General features: G+C 39.4%; 1 pseudogene; it reads left to right on the top strand.

The window, feature by feature from the left end:
• The first annotated feature begins 3461 nt into the window (after nt 1–3461).
• LOC145608466 (small nucleolar RNA R71) lies at nt 3462–3589 on the top strand (annotated as a pseudogene).
• The last annotated feature ends 14234 nt before the right edge of the window (nt 3590–17823 follow it).

Consider the following 17823-nt stretch of genomic DNA (forward strand, 5'->3'; position numbering starts at 1 on the left):
ATCGTGCTTAGCTCCTTGACCTAAGCAACGTTCATTATGCAATAATCACTTCATCTGTATACGTGCTTAGCTTCAAGACCTAAGTGACGTTCAAGATCGTTTCTTTACACCATATATCATGCTTAGCTCCATGACCTAAGTTGATTCATCGTGTCACATGATGTAATTGTCCTTAGCCTCCTAGCCTAAGGACATGCATCATGCATACATTACTTTCAAGAAATGCAATTTAATACATGCGATTCATTTTGTCTTGCTCAACGAGGAAGTTCAAAACTTCTTTCCTTTTTTTGCATCTTACCTTTTGGGGAAGTTTAAAAAAACTTTTTTCCAAATTTTCTCATCGAGGGAAGTTTGAAAATAAAAGTTCAGTTTTCACATCTTTCCTTTTTGGGAGAAAGTCGGTACCCTCAACTCATGACAAAAAATTGACCGAAAATTTTTGCTTTTGCATCTTCGTTTGCTTGTGTCTGCACACACACATATAAACACACACACACTGACAATTCATACACATGTAATGTCACATCAAGTCAAACTTGCTCAAGTCAGTGGTCAAGTCAATAACAATATCTACGAGTCCATTGGCAAATTTATTTTTGCAGGTCTCATCTACAGCCCACATTCGGGGACAAGCGAACCAACTACAACCCACGTTCGGGGACAAGCGGACCATCTACAGCCCACGTCCGGGGACAAGCGGACCATCTATAGCCCACGTCCGGGAACAAGCGGACCATCTACAGCCCACGTCCGGGGACAAGCGGACTATCTACAACCCACGTTTGGGGACAAGCGAACCCTCTACAGCCCACGTTCGGGGACAAGCAAACCAAGTACAGCCCACGTCCGGGGAAAAGCGGACCATCTACAGCCCACGTTCTTCAGGCTTAGAAAAACGCCAAAATCATATGTCGACTTTCCTCAAGCAAGGAAAGTATCATCCGGTAGATTTCTTCAGGCTTAGAAAGCTACCAAACTCATCAGTCGACTTTCCTCAGGCATGGAAAGCATTTAAACAAACGACATCCGGTGGATTCCTTCAAGCATAGGAAAATACCAAACTCATTTGTCACCGATACTCTGGTGTCAGATAAGAATTCTATTCCTTTACTCTTTTATCTGTAGAACTAACATTTTTTTGCAGGTATCTGCGTATACATTGTGATTTAGGATTGCAGAATGTCTTAAATCATTCTCCGTCCCTATCGACTACTTTGAATATTGTTTTCGAAACTGACGTTTCTACAAACTCAGTCAAAGTGGGGGCTTCTGTAGACACCTAAAAATGTCACCCCAAAACACGATGATAAACAACCTTTCACCGCCATTATTGGTCGGGTTGAGTATTTAATCTTGGAGTGCTTAAATACATATTTCCATTTCATAAAACCAACCCAAATTCTATCCCATTTACCCAAACCATAAATTATTTTCCTCTTTTCGTGCCTTTAAACTCAAAATAATTCATTTCATATCCTTTAAAATCATTCATTTCATGTCCTTTTTATAAAAACGTTTAATCTAGATTATTTTGGTCCATAATCTGGGTCCAATGATTGAATAGTTGGATGGGGTTTGAAAAGAGCTTTCCAACGATATATTATAATCTCAAATCCAAGTCATAACAAATAAGTTATGAGCAAAATATTAAACTGAGTCCAAACCGAACCTTAGCCCACCTTACCTACGACCCAATGATCATGTGGAGGGTTCAAATTATTTAATCACATTCCTAAACCAATTATGATTAATTTGAAGATTCTATAAGTTTCTAAAATATCTTAATTATCCTTTTTGAAAGGATAAAATTAAAGAGTTTGAAATTGAATAAAACTTTTCTTTTTGAAAATCAAATTTCTATCCGAATTAAAACACATTCAAAGATAGAGAGATATTTTTTTCGTGACTCATAGTTTTTATCCAAATTTTATATGGTTGGATAGCCCTTGAAATTATATTTCCAATGAAATATTATAATATCAATTCCGAGCTATAACAGAAAAGATATGATTAAAATGTCAAACTCTATCCAAAACTAACACCGTCTCACTATTTCGGCCATATCTTTTAGTCTACAAAATATTTTAATCTGATTCTAATTGGGTTAGAAAGTAGACCGCAAGATCTTTCCAATGATATCTTATTCATTTTATTATGATATCTGCATCAAAAGATATGATAAAAACAAAAACCGCAAAAACTGTTGTCTATCGAGTTTTATTCACATTTAATTCGGATCTTATCTTGTTTTTTCGACCCTTTTTTTTCTCTATAAATAGAGGTCATATCTCCCTTTTTCAATCATCAAAAATCTTGATCATCAAATCATTCTCTGTTTCTCTCTTTTACACAAAAGATCATTCTCTTCTCTCTCTCTCCCATATCCTAAGCCTTAAACATATATTCGTAACTACATTATTACTTCCCTTAAGCACTCTAAGGAGTCTATACTAAACCCGAGGTTCTGTCCTTAAACCAAGGCGTGAATGGTTTACATAACTGAGGGTTTGGACCAAATCAACTCTACTTTTTAATTTCATTTCCATTTGATTTAAATTTTTATTAAAGTTACTAACAGTTTATTCATGATGTAGCAATCTAAGGAAACACGAAAAGTGAGTAATTAATCACTTAACTACTCTTTTTATTTTTATATTGCTAGTATCATAATAAGGTTAATTTATATTTGATTTGACTAACGCTATTGTTGTTGAATTGCTTCCAATATTAATGTTTATTCTATTATTTTTGTTATGATCACCATATTTCATGTTAAAGGGAATATGTAATTGAAAATCGCGCCTAATAAGATAATTTAGACAACCGGTTTAGGTTCCTTGTAAATCTTGTTATTAATTCAAGTGATCACTAATAGTTTAGAATTATGTGTTGCATTAATATTTAACCAATTTAGCTTAATAATAGTTTGGAGCAAATTAAATCTTTGTTTGTATGCATTTGAGATCGAAGGAATCACTTTTCACTATAAGAATCGAGTAGAGGCCAATACAGGCGAATGTGACTCCATGACTTACTTCGTACCATCATCCCCGATCCTCCTTTCGTGGTTCCGAACCATATGGAGTTAGTAATCTCATGGATTATGAATGGGGTGTAACCTTCACGGGTCAATCGTTGTTGCCTATCGTTGTCCCTTATTCGTGGTTGCCTTTATATGATCCGTGATTGTTGGCGGCTCCCTACTTTCCTTGTCCCTAATCATATATGTCAATTCCCACTTCCTAAGAATTCCAAGCATATTCACGCATGCTTTAACGTAGGCGCACTTCGAGCGACGCCTACACCAATCCATATAATGGCGCACCACATCTTCTATAATGTCCACAACCTCTTCTTCGATTTTGTTAATGATTGGGCCTCTGGCTCCCGCATCAAGACACGATTTGCCTTGAGGAATCAACCCTCCAAAGAAAATTTGAATGAGTTGATAGGTTGGGATGCCATGATGGGGATATTCTCTTTGATACTCCTTATACCTTTCCCAAGCTTCATACAAGCTCTCACTAGGTCCTTGCCTCCGCCGTTTTCTTTTGGGGGTAGAACCTAGACAAGAATTTCTAGGTAACTTCATCCCATATTCTACGAGAATTCGGCTTGACCTCCTTGTCTAACCATTCCAAGGCTCGACCTATATGGGAGAAGGGGAACAACTTGAGCCGGATAAACTATTGATAAAGACCATTGACTTTAATAGTGTTACAATACTTCTCGAACTCTTTGAGATGGTTTAGCGGACCCTCAACCTTAGCCCCACTAAATTGTCTCCTTTCGATCAAAGTGATCATGGCCGGTCTTATTTCAAAGTCATTCGCCGGTGTTGTTGGAAGTGCAATCCCACTTTCAAACCTAAATGCACCGGGAGTTTCCAACTCCTTCAAAGCAACTCTTGGATTATCTCCCATGCTTACTTGATCCTCCTCTTCTATTTCTTGGTGAATTTCTTCTCTTGGAGAGCTTAGACTAAAAGAACGATTAGCAACCCTTATCCTTGTTATTGTTCTCTCGATTTCCAGATCAAATGGCACTAAAGTCCTTCCTCTTATCCTACGCATACAAAAACTCAAAGAAAATATAAATAGCACGGCTACGAATGTAGCCTAAAGAGATAAATCTTTTTGTATTTTGAGATTAAGTGAAATAGACTCAACAATAAAAGCAATCATCTACACCATTCCCCGGCAACGACGCCATTTTTTATCTAGGGCGAGACTAGGTCGTTGAAAACTAATCTACCCTAGGTTAAAACAAAATTTGTAATCTCTCAACACACCTTTATACCAAGCATAGACTAAGTCGAGGGTCGAACCACTAGGAATGGAAGGTGAATGTTAATGTCAAAGCTAAGCTATTTCGAAGCAATTAAGTGAGGTGTGTGTATTCAAAACAATCAAACAATCAAAATGAAATCAAATTTATCAAGCACCAAGGTTAGGATCCGCATATACTTGGAATGAATATAGCTGATTGGGATTGGAGATGATTAAGTCGAATGTTGCGATGGAAAATCAATAAAGCAATCAAGAGAGTAAGGTAAGCTAATCTCCTAGAGGTCAAGCTAGCGCCAACTACAGGAGACTCTAACTAGGAACCTTGCAAACTTACTCAATCGACAAAAGCAAGCCGCAAATCAATTTTTCGTCTCAATGCAAGCTTACAATGCATTCTAGTGTAATAATCAATCAACAAATTTAATCACAACATCAACTCCATCATTTTCCCCCAATTAGCATCAATCCATTACTTATACATGCTTCACCATTCCCCTAGCAAGACAACTACTCACAATCCATTGAAATAAAGATAAAAAATAAGCTAATCAACAATTTCATCATCATCATATCAATAGAACTAATTCAATCATAAATTCAATTCAAACTTGAACAATCAACAAATCAATTGAAATGAGAAGCTAAAGATTGCATTAAAGTAAAAGAAATCCTTACAAACTTGCTTGAATTCAATGGAGAAAATGCTAGAATTACCAATCTTCAATCATCAATCAAGAACTTCTCTCTCTACAATCTAGAGTTTCTCTCTCTAATATTCTAATTCTAATCCTATTCTAATTTTTTAATAAAATTCCTCTCCCTAAAAATAGAAAGAAAATATATATATAGTAAAACTAACTAAGAGAAGTTAGTTAGATCGTCCCCAAATAAACATATACAGGCGCGACCAACTATAAGGGAGAGCACGGCCGCGCAAATCTATGTACGGAACAGAGACTCAAACAGGAGCGCCCACGCCCAAGAGAGGCGCGCCTGCGCCACCAGGCCACGCCATAGTCGCGCGTGCCCGCGCCTTGGAACAAGGAAGTCTTCTTCCCTATCATGCCAATGCTCCTCGGGCGTTCCACTTAATGCTCTTGATAAACACAGGACCTTGCAGTTTCTAAACTCCATGCTTGCGGGTTCAACACTAGAAATCATGCCCCCAAGGCTTGAATGCACAACTCAAGGACTTTAGCAACTTGCACTTCTCCATGATTGAGCTTCAAATGGAGAATATTTAGGCATCCTAATCAATGCAAAAACTTGGGAAGAGGCCTCGGGAAACTTGGATAACGACCTTAACCTGAAAAATAAAGGAAAACAAACAAATAAAAAAGAAAATAACAAAATAAATCAAGAAATGCATAACGAAAGAAATCCAACAAAGAAAATGCAAACTAAAAGAAATAAAGAGTAAAATTAAGGAAAAGTAATGTAAAAGAGCTATAGAATAACATAAAATTTAACCTAAAAAGAACCAAATGAGTGCCATAAATGACACTCATCAAAGAGGCATTAAGCGACATAGGAAAAGGGCTACACACTAAAAGCACACTCGTCCGGAAGAACAAGTGGAAGATTGAAAGGAATGGTGTGCTTCGAACAAGTGTATTATTCTGATAGTGGGGTCAAAATTATTAGAAAGCTAATATATTCAGTAAGGTCAAGTGATCGAAATGCCTGGGTGGAGGCCGCTTCCGATCAGTAATATTAATGCATAATTAATATTACAGCATAATCTTGACTTAACCCTTCTGATCTCACCGAAGAAGTCAACGAACCGAAGCGACAAATTAATTCGGAAGGAATAAATGAGTCGACCGAGTAATATATTTAGATATCGGAACATCGAGCTTGGAGCGTCAAAACCGGGCGTCGGAGAATCTCAAATGTCGAGAAAAAATTTCGAAATTGGCGAGACGGGAAAATGCTTCAAGTAAGAAGCAAAAACCTCGGCCACGCAAAAACAAGGGAAGCGCGCCAAATAGGAGCATGCCATGTGGCAGCACACGTGGCAGCTACCGTGTGGAATCAGCCACGTTGGTAGCTACCATGTGGCAGGTGTGCCATGTGGCAGCACGCCATGGTGGTAGCGCATGTGGCAAGGGTTCCGTGGTGACGGGTCATGGACACCGGCCGAAAGAAAGTGGCCCAAGTGAATCCAACTTGGGGATCAAGGTTGGGTGACACATGGTTAGATCACAATGCATGTGAGTTGCCTTGGAGACCAAGTGGGAAAGTGGTCCTCACCTAGCATGTGACACTTGTTACTTCTTCCTTGGTTTATTTAATTAAGGGTTGAATTCATTAATCTTTCCATATGGGATATTTTTGTGAAAGAGTCCTACATAGAAAGATGAGTAGAATTCACAAGGTAGCTTTCCTTATAAATAGCCAAAGCATGGCTTGAGGATTCTTTACTTGAGTAAGAGTTGTAAAGGGCATCACTAGTAAGTGAAAACCCTTGAACTCAAGAGTTGGAAAACGTGTCACATTTAGTGAAAGCCTTTGAACTCAATTACTCGAGTTTTATTTGTCGGGTCTTGCTAACCCAAAGACATTGGACCTTGTCGGTATTCATTGGTGCGGGTGGATCAACGTTGGAGGCTTCGTGTTTTCGGAGCTAGCATTCAAGTAAGAGCCCATTCGGTCGGGCAAAGCACGCTCCAAAAGGTGATCGTTTATCTTAATCTTGTGTTTAATTTAATTATGTTTATGGTTTTATTTATTGCGAGTGCGGTCTAGTTTTTTGGTTTGTTTCCGCGGTGAGTCGGACTCACCAAACCCCAACAGTTGCCACAATGAGCCGACAATCCCAATCTCGAAAATTTTGCCAAAATCCTTTTTTGAATTGGGAAAAGTTGCGAATGCTTTATAACAATCTGTCATAAGAACTTTGCTACGATTAACAATCTACATCTTGGAATATAAATCTTAAAAGCAATCCACCTTGGAAATTTTCCAATGCTATGCGACAATCCTTTTAAGAAAATATTGTCGCAATTGACAATACGCGTCTTGGAACATTTGCAAAAAAGAGTTGATCGACAATCTACTTCGGGAAAATTTTCCACTTACTGAAGTGAATGACAATCCACGTTGAGGAACCTTTGCCAATATTTATGATGAGAAGAGACCTACAACAATCCTTTGGGAAATTTTGCCATAAGGAACCAGGTGCATGACAATCAAATTTCTTAAAATTTGCCATAGTTTCTATGAACATATGACAATCCGAACATGGAAAAATTTGCCAAACAGAGAATAAGCATGATAATCGGTGCTTGGAAACATTGCTAGGGATGACAATCCAATCTTGGAAAAATTGTTGTTGAAGAAGATGCGTGACAATCCACATTTGGAAATATTGTTAGTTGGGGATGACAATCCAATCTTGGAAAAATTGTTTTATAAGTGCTTGCTTTTGAACCGATGCCTTAGTGCTTGTAATGAGCCAGTGTTTAGGCGCTTAAGCTAAGTGAGATAATCGTCGTCAGGTCAATCTCTTACTACAATTGTAATCGAGCCGACTACTAATCATGCCAATTTGTTTACAGGGACTAATTGGCATACCAAGGAACCCGAAGTTGTTGTATGAGGTCCAAATAATTTAATATGGGGGTCACGCATCTCGTCGCTGCAATGGCGCATGCCAGAAGACTCTGTTGCTAGGCGACAGCCTTGCCATCTGACGTTGGAGTCAGGTTGTCATTCGTGGTTGTAGGAAATATTTCAAGCATTATCCCTAGCTTGAACCCCACTGTGATCATACACTTAAGTACGGTGGCGTCCAAAGGGAAGAAAGATAAAGAAAAAGAGTCGCCAACAACTTTTAGGAACTTGTAAACCATTCACAGGGTGAAGGTTACACCCCTTAACGATCCAAGAGATCGTCAACTCCAATAAGTCTTGAACCATGATCCAACCTAAAAAGAGATCGAACCTGCCCTAATAATAGGCCTCTACTTTATTCTGATCGTATTCATGTACGCTTTCTGACTAATTTGCAATCAATAGGATTACCCTAATCCTGTTTATCTATGTTGGTAGAATATTAATGCACGAATAAATCTATTATTGGTGATCCCTTTAATTATAATCAAATTAACCCTAAATAAGATTATTAATTATCTTATTAAACGTGATTACAAGAACCAAATTCCCTTTAAACATGCATAAAAGGCGTGATCAAACAACAACAATAAAAATATCAAGCAACATAATAATCACCATAATAATAATCATAAATTATAACAATTATAATCATAATATTCATGTTAAAACATAAGAATAATAGCAAGATCCTAGGCAAGATACTAACAAGATTAATAACAAACCCTAGCATGTCACTAAAAATTAAAAAATCAAAGCTTTAACCCTAAACATGATATTAGGAAAGAAATCATGATATTAGGAAAGAAAGTAGGAAGCATCGCAGGAATCAGAATCGTCATATTTGATATTATAAATTATAGTTATTACCCTAAACATGATACTAGGAATCATAGTTGTCATTCAAAACATCAAATTAAGGAAAACATCGAAACATGATACTAGGAATCATAATAACAACCTAGACATGATTTCTAAGAACCATAAAATCAATAAATCAATTAAAGCACTTACTTGGATGTCTTGTACCTCTTTCTAATAATAAAATACACGCGTTAGTAACTTCAAGGAAAATAATAATACAAACAATTAAATTAAATAATTATTAAAAGTGAGATTTGGGACCAAACCCTCAGAAATTAAAACTTTCACGTCTAGGGCGAAGGCAACTTCGAATAATGCTAGGTGCTTCTAGGTCTTGTGAATGCGGAATTTTGTAGAGAAAGCTAGAGAGAGAAGAAAATTCTTAAAAGCTAGAGAGAATAAGAAAACTAGAGAATTGATGATTGAAAATGGAGGTTTTTGGAGGCTATTTATAAAGAAAATAAGCCAAACGGATAGAAAAACAAATAAGAGTTTTGACGAGAATAAAACAGGTTAGCGCCAGACGCTGGACATTAGCGCCATGCGCTAATCCCTGTCGTCAAGCGCTAAAAATTAATTTCACGCGTTTTCTTAATTTCAATAAAGTTTAGCCGTACAGAAGGGCATAATCGTATTTTCCTAAAAAACACTCTTTTATTCTGATTAAAACTCCAAAAAGACAACCAAAGTCAATTTATCAATGTTAATTGAATTAGGAAGGAAAAGAACCTTTTAGAAGAATCTAGAAGACTAAAATCAATTCTAATTGCATTAGGAATGATAAATCCATATTAGGCCCTCCTCTAGATCATTAAGCCGCATATAAGGACCTAACCGGGCCCAGTTTAGTAATTTGGCCATAACTTCCTCATTATTCATCGGAATTGGGCTTATAATATATCGTTAGAAAGCTCTTTTCAAGCCCCATCCAACTACACCATTATTGGACCATTGCTATGGACAAAACCAAACTGGATTGGCTGTTTTCTTAAAATAGGTTTTCAAAAACATAGAGAAGAGAAAAGAATTAAAACTATCCGCAACACTAGACTTTCCACACTTTCACTTCATTCTATTATGATTAGACGTGAAAGATACTAATTATCGGGTTTGGTTTTGGGGAGACACAAATGGGTGTCTATAGAAGCCCTCACTTTGGCTGAGATTGGAGAAACGCAAGTTTCGAAAATATAAGTCAAAGTATTGATAGGGACGGAGAATGATTCAGAACGTTCTGCGATCCTAAATCACTCTTGTAACTCCGATACCTGCAAACTAGCGTTAGTTAAAACAGATAAAAGATTTAAGAAACGCGTATCTTGCACCGTCGAGCACACGTCTCTGATAGTAACCAATTTGTTGTTGTATTGTTGTGTTTTGTGATAACCGAAGCAAGCCAGGAAACGCCATCCCGCTGTTTGTTTTGACGACCTTCTGCAAGCTAGAGAATGCCGCTTGAAGACTGCTATGCTTGTAACTGCCTCCAATTCCGCCATGATTGACTTCTGCAAGCTAGAGAACTCCATCGAAGATTGCTTCGCTTGAAACCACCTTCTAGCGCTTCGTGACCATCTTCCGCAAGCCAGGGAACACGATCGAAGATAACTTCTCTTGAAATCACCTCCAGTTGTATGTGACAACCCTCCGCAAGCTAGGGAACGCGGTCGAAGATATCCTCGCTTGAAGCTATCCTCATTTGTTGCGATAATATTCCGAGGAAAATTAACGAAGACCCACGCTCGTCGATCTTTAAAGCTCGGTTGAACTTTGTTTCCGCTATGCCAGTACGTCGGAGCTTTTATTGCTTTTTAACCTGTATGTCGGTGCCTTCTAAATTGTGAACCAGTATGTCGGTCTCTCTGCTGTATGAACCATTATGTCGGTACTTTTTCTATATGAACCATTATGTTGGTGCTTTTGCTATGAGCCAATGCTTAGGCGCTTTAAGCTAAGTTAGACGATCATTCATCAGGTCGATCACTTTATGCAATTGTAATCAAGCCGATTACTAAATCATGTCAAATTACTTAGAGGGGCTAACTGGCGTACCAAGGAACCCAAAATGTTGTAAGTGGTCGAAATAGCCGCACTGAGTGGCTGAGCATTCTATGGCCAATGAAATTCTACTGGCGCCATATATTTGGCTCTAGCGCTAGGCGCTGGAACTAGCGCCAGGTGCTAAACCTTATCGCCTGGCGCCAAGGCCTGTCGCTTGGCGCTAGAGTAGGGATTTTCGTAGATACCCCTATCTTCGTCATTTCCGCTGCTGCTGCTTGCTTTTGTTCGAGAAATCACCGGTGAAGCTCAATTCACTCGTTCTTGCTCGTTTCTCAACTGAATTCGCTCAAATTTATTGCAAGTCAAAGCTTATTTCATCTACTTTCCCGATCAATGTATGTTTTCTACAAACTCACTCCAGTTTTGATGAATTTTGCACATGTTTGTTCACGAATTTCTTGAAAATTCAAAATTTATAATGCTTAATTCATTTTGTTTGTTAAATTTTATGCCATGAAATTTCTTGATTATGTTTATATATTGCCTTGGGAGTAATTTGACTCAATTGAGTGAAGAAACGAAAAAATCACCATTGTTGGACCTCTTAAGGTCGGGAATACAATGTGGCTTGTTCTTGATGTTTTTGCTAGCAATACTTGTCCAATTTGGCACAATAATTACCATATTATTGCAAGAAATTGTTTGGATGTTTGAAAAAATGCCACGTATGCTCAATTTGAAATTGTGCTCTCTTTTAGTACTACGTACTCTGTATATTTGCGAACGTAGTATCATGCGGCTAGGTAAACCTTAGATACTATAGAACCTTAATTTATGATGATTTTTCTCAATGTAGCATGGCTAGACAACGAGGTTCGGGTTCACGGTCCCGAGACACGCGACGAGAGCATGAGCCCGTAGAGGTGGACGCCGACCCGTCTACTCTTCTTAGCCCCCTTGCTGAGTGGGATGAGCGGACTATGTGCTTCTCCCCCGTTCGCCATAATTCTGATAGGGTGCGACGTGGGATCATGGTTGGTAGGACGCGCTACCACAGTTTAGGCTGCAATACCTTGGGCGACCTGTACAAGATGCATATTAGTGTCGATGGAGAGGTGAGACTTCTCTGGGAGTCTTGCGGGTTGACTGCACTGTTTGGGACCTCAGAGGCCGTGATTGCCTCTAGCGGGGGTCACCACGTGGCTCGTTCCCTGGTGGAGTTCTTTTGGGACACCACCAACACTTTCCATTTCCCTTAGGGTGAGATGATTGTCACCCCGACCGACTTTAGTCTCATTACGGGACTGGAGTTTGGTTCTACTGCGTTGTCGTTCAACAACGAGATCAGTGTCATCTCTCCTGAAGTTGAGGAGATGTTGGGTCCAATTGATGTTCGGGCTCGTGTTGAGGTAGAGTTGACTCATTTTAGCGCTAAAGGCATTCGCTGATTGACTCTGGCGGCAGCTTTCGAGGATGATGCGACCACCCGAGAGCAGCGGGTGCGCATCTTTGTGCTTATCTTGCTGTCAGGGACGCTTTCCCCTGACAAGGGTAGTAGAGTGCTGCTTTACTACCTACCTGGGATCCGTGATCTTCACTTGATCAGGACATACCACTGGGCCAACTTGGCCTATGCTGACTTTGTTCGAGCGTTACGAGACTCGTGTCGACACCGGTCCTTCACGGGGAACGTCGCTTTGTCCGGCTTCTAGAGAGTAGTAGAGGTATAATTTATCTCCAATAAAGTTTAGCTCTAAGCTTCGATTAGCACTTGTTGATACTTTTTGCCTTTTATAGATCTGTATGTACGAGTACATTCCTTCAGTTGCGCCGGCGAGACCGTCGCCGCGCAGGTTTCCAGTGAGCGCCTGTTGGGGAGGTTGCCGCGCTGGGATGTCTACTACTTATGTCCGAGATTAGATCATCTCGGTATTGTTCTTTGTATAGTTAAACACTTTCGTATAATCTTTGGTAGACTCTTATTATATAGACTTTCTTCGCAAGAGCCTGACGTGCAGTACTGCTGAGCGTCGCTACTTCTTAGGGACATATGGAGCGATTGCATATCTTGGAGAGAGGGTTGCAATTCATCATTCCTTAGACACTTTCGTCGTTCCTGCTCCTCCGCCGCGTCGTATGTTCAATGGCGCGAGGCTGGTGAGCATGTCAGAGAGAGCTCTTACCCCTTGGCGATCTTGTACGATCCCTGGGCGGTGTTATGAGAAGGAGCTGCTACCGCTGTTAGCTCTAGCCCCTGTTCTGGCCGAGGAGGTGGCGGTATGAATTTAATCTTTTACCTTTTGTTAAGTAACCCCCAAGTAATATTTTACTGAATTTGATTTGCTTTCATCAGGCTGGACCTACTGAGTTCGTGCCACCTCATATGTCCATCCATTATCAGGGGACATACGGTCCGACCGAGGATATGATTCCTCCGGCTCTTGAGGATGAGCGCTACGTGGAGCGGTCGATTCCTCGCCACCAGACTCGGGTAAGCTTTATTTATTTGCAATTTTGTTCATGTATGTTATGCATTATTACTGGCTTTATTTCTTTGACAGTTCTCCCAGGAGGTGGTCACGGCGATGGCACGGCATATAGATGCCTTCCGGAGCCAGCTCGTTCGGATGAGGAATCTGGCTACGTGTCGTCGCGATGACGCCGTTTAGGAGGTAGTTTTCCTTCTTATTTTCGCATTATTACTTCTATTTTTATTGTTTCTGACTTAGTTCCTTCTTGCGGGGTCAGCCCATTCCTTCTCGTACCCGGACGAGACCTGAGGTGCGGAGAGACCCAGCGAGGTCTAGCTCGAGACGTCGCCGTACTGGCTCTGGCGGTCGGGGTGGTCGTTTTGAGGCTGCTCGGACCAAGGCAGTGGAGGGCTCGGGCTCTTCATCTCAGGGTACACGTGCTGGGCCAGTAGGCCATGGAGAGGCTACCTAGGCTTTTAGAGGTGGTGGGATGTACGAGGTCGGCTCGTCATTGCATCAGCCTCCGCAGCCTCAGCCTTAGGGTTACCTTGGATGGACGGGTCCTGAGCTGAGTTTTCCACCTCCCGAGGAGACTTAGGCTGGAGTTGGTGGAGAGGTTATTCCTCGTACTACGCAATTTTATGATATGATAGGTGTCTCTCATCATTTGCGTCCTCCTACGCCGTAGTTTATACTTGTGCTTTTTTATTTTGACTTTGTATAGAACTTTGCCTTTATTAGAATCTTTTATTAGACATATTTGTATATACATACCACTATGAGTTTATTTATTTAACATTTGTTTATTATTCTTTATGTGCATGTTTGTGTGTGCAAATAATTGCGATAATTAATAATTTTGTGCAAAAATTCCGTCATTTTTATTATTGATGGAGGGTATCCGACTTTCTCCCTAAAACAGAAAATAAAAAATAAAAATGTTGGATTTACAAAAAACTTAAAAATTAAGTCTAAATGAAATTTAAAAAATATAATTAATATAATTGATATATTCAATTATGAAAAAACGGATAAAAAGGATAAAAGATCGTAAAGCCATTGCTTAGACTCGAATCAGCCAGAAAAATGCGGTTTTAGAAAAGTTCGTATGATAAGACACGTCAGCGCCATCTGGCGCCACGCGTTTTGCGTTAGCGCCAGACGCTAATTATTAAGGCTTGGCGTCAGGTTCTGACATTAGGTGCCAACTCCTATCATCTGGCGCTGATGAGCGCTAACTTTTAATTTTATCCGGATTGAAATTGTGCCGATGTTGTGTATAAATAGCCCCCTGATCAGCCGATTTTTTCCAAAAAAGAAAGACGCGAAAAAAAAAATCGACGTTTTTGAAGGTGCATGTTGAAGGAGCTTAGTCAAATGTCATTTGATACTATCTCTCAGGGTGCAAGAAGGATTAGTTCATCCTAGGCTATCTCAATTGTTGACAGAATGATGAAAGTATTTAGGTAACTTAGGCGCGGGGGCTAAGTACTTCATACTTTGTGATGCAATGATGATTATAATTGATGAGTGACGTTGATATGACAAGGAATGCTTCAACGTTATGTTAAGATTTCATGACCAAGGGTTCCTACGGGAAAGTATATTTGGTCATGTATCTGTGCAGTGTGTGACAGTGACACTAAAGGTAGGCCGCAAAGGCTAAGTGTGTGGAAACATATTATTTTTAGAAGAGTCAAATGATGGTGACTCATAGGCTAGGTAGGCTAATGATGTAAGGATCAAGCCCCCAAGTCTAGCTCTAAATGAAAAGAGATGAGCACAGGGGATCCCTTGATATGATCATGGTGTGAGTGTGTGAATGTGTGAATGTGAATGCAAGTTTATTACGGCCTCACCTCGATGTTAGGTTGCCTATGTATCCGTTAGAAATCAGGCCGAACGTAGCTCTAGCCGAACCTCGCACAAGTGTGTGTATACCTCAAATAGGTCTTTTTAAGGGATGTAACGTGGTTAGGATAAAGGTTATAGAAGAAAAGGGATAAAGGCTCAAAACCCTAGATAAGCCCCCAAGTTGTGCAACCTTGCTTTTGAATCTTTGTATTCTTGAGTTGAGCTCGTTCTCTTTTTATTTTTGCTCTCTTTTTTGCTTTAGCATTTATTTTATTTTTATAAGTTTGGGCAATCCCGATCATGCAAACTATCACTCACTTGGCATTCATGTTTCTCAAGCATGGTACCGAGCACTTTATAAGAGACGTAATCCAAGACGTGTTCATATCAAAGACATGTTCATGTCAAAGACGTTGAAACACTTCCCCATTTATACACTTTTAATTATTATTATTATTATTTTTTTATTTATTCAATTCACTTAAGCTTTTGAAGTTACATAAGTTACACACCATCTCAGCCCAAGGTTAGGTAGATATAGGTTGAAAAAATGAAAGGTCTATCGTTAGACGAGGCTCAAAGTGGTTTATGAAGAAAGGATTGCATATTTGAAGGGTGAAAGGTAATATGATGTGGCTTAAATAATTGGTATATCTTGTGCTTAGTTTCACATGGATTTTTTTTTTTATTTTTTATTTGTTTGTTTTTTTTTTTGCAATGTAATGAAATGATCATATTCAAGAAAATAAATGCTCATTTTATTAAAGGAAAAAGGAAAAAATCCTACGAAATGAATCTAAGGAAAGTGAAAGGTGCCTATGCTAGACTTATTGGGGAAAGTAAAAAATGAAAAAGAAATAGAAAAAGTGGTCATGAAATCTTGTCGTTGCAGCACGCCTCTTGTGTTGTTTGCTTCATCATCACCCAGTCTTCTAGCTAGCTAGAGGCAATGGGATCTTGTTTGCTTCTATGAGATCTTGAATAAGATTTTGAAACCTATAGCATTCATCAGTGGTATGACCGTTTCGTCGATGGTACTTGCAATAGAAATTGGAATCCCATCTTGAAAATCGTTTTTTCTGGTGTTGGATCCTCGGTAGGGCCAATAGGTTTTGTTAATCCTCTATCATAGAGATGATCAAAAGTAGCATCATAGGTCATTACAATGGGTGTGAACTCTCTCCTGGGTTTCTTTTTCGTGGGTGGAACCTTGTCACACTTTTTCAGAAGCTCCTCTAATTGTTTCTTCGCAACTTCGAGAGCTTCACGTAGCAAGCTTGATCCTTCCCATATGGACATTGTAAGCAACCGTACATCCTCTTTACTTGCTAGTTCAGGAAAGTCATCCAAGGCATCAAAAAAGATCTCCTCCTCTTCTTCGATAGCATGGATTTCTTCAATAGGCTTAATGAGAGATGAGGGATCAACCTTGTTTTCTTCATCAGAGATGGCCAAGGAATGAGCGAGAGGTGCATTGTCAATGCTCGGCTTCTTAATGGCAGGAGGCAATGGCAGTTTGTTGTTATCGATTAAATATTGGATAGCTTCCTTAAGCTTCCAACAATTTTCGGTAAGATGGCCCCTACCTTAGTGATATTTGCAATGTGCGTTGGGGTTCTAGTTAGCTGTCCTCTTCCCGACCGGTGGGTCCACAAATGGTCCAATAGGAGTTATAAGACCTTTTGCATTTAGTCGGTCAAATGCAGTGTCATAATTCATACCTATAGGAGTAAAGTTCCTCCTATATGGTCAAATGAGTAAAGTTATTCATAGCAAGGACTTCACTTAAGTTAAAGGTACTAACATTGTTTGACTGGGTGGTTTTGGAAGAAGAACGATTGTCGTTGTTCTTGCCTTTCCAGCCACTGTTGTAGTTACTGTTAGCAGCTTTCAGCTTAGCAAGGTTGTCTTCAATATTAATTCCAATGTCATAGACGGCCTTGAAGGTATGGAGATTATTTTTGTATTTAAGATGCTTGGAGTACTTCTCTTGAAGGTTCTTGATGAATAACCTCACAGATTCTTTCTCACTTGGTACTTCAATCATCTTAGCAGAGGTTTCTCTCCATTTGTTGAAGAAAAAAGTGAAACCTTCATTCTCCTTCTGTTTGAGAATTTCAAGTTCCCTATAGTCAATTTCAACTTAAATGTTGCACTTGTACCTATCAATGAAAGCGTTTACTATTGACACCCTAGTAGAGGTTCTTTCTTTCTCAAGAGAGAAGAACCATTGTTGGCAAACGGTTTCAAGAGATAGAGAAAACAAAGAGGGAAACACCTTATTCTCAATAACCTTAATGCTCATTATTGTTTCGAAAGCTCTTAGGTGAAAGTAAGGGTTGTAAGTCGCTTTGAATTTCGGGATGTCGTTGGCATTGAAATTCTGCGAAAGAAGATCCTTGTCCACCGAGACCACTTGCGAGCTAATTCCTTGAAACTTATAGTCATTATACAACTTGCTCAAACTTTCTTGCATGAGGTCCATCTGTTGTTGCTTCACAGGATCATCGATTTTGAGGATCACATTAATCAATTGGTTCCTAAGCTCATTAACTTCCTCTTGAGTTGCCATTATCTTCTTAGCTTTCCTTTTCCGGGCGATTGGTTTGTCGAAAATTTGAACTTGAATAAAAAGATTGTCTTTGATCAAACGCCCTTCCTTTATTGACCACGCGCTGTAAATTAAACCATTTTTGGTTTAATGACTTGACTCAAATTGACTTTGACTT

The sequence above is a fragment of the Chenopodium album genome, chromosome 2 (assembly GCF_948465745.1).
Source record: "Chenopodium album chromosome 2, dcCheAlbu1.1, whole genome shotgun sequence".
NCBI lineage: Eukaryota > Viridiplantae > Streptophyta > Magnoliopsida > Caryophyllales > Amaranthaceae > Chenopodium > Chenopodium album.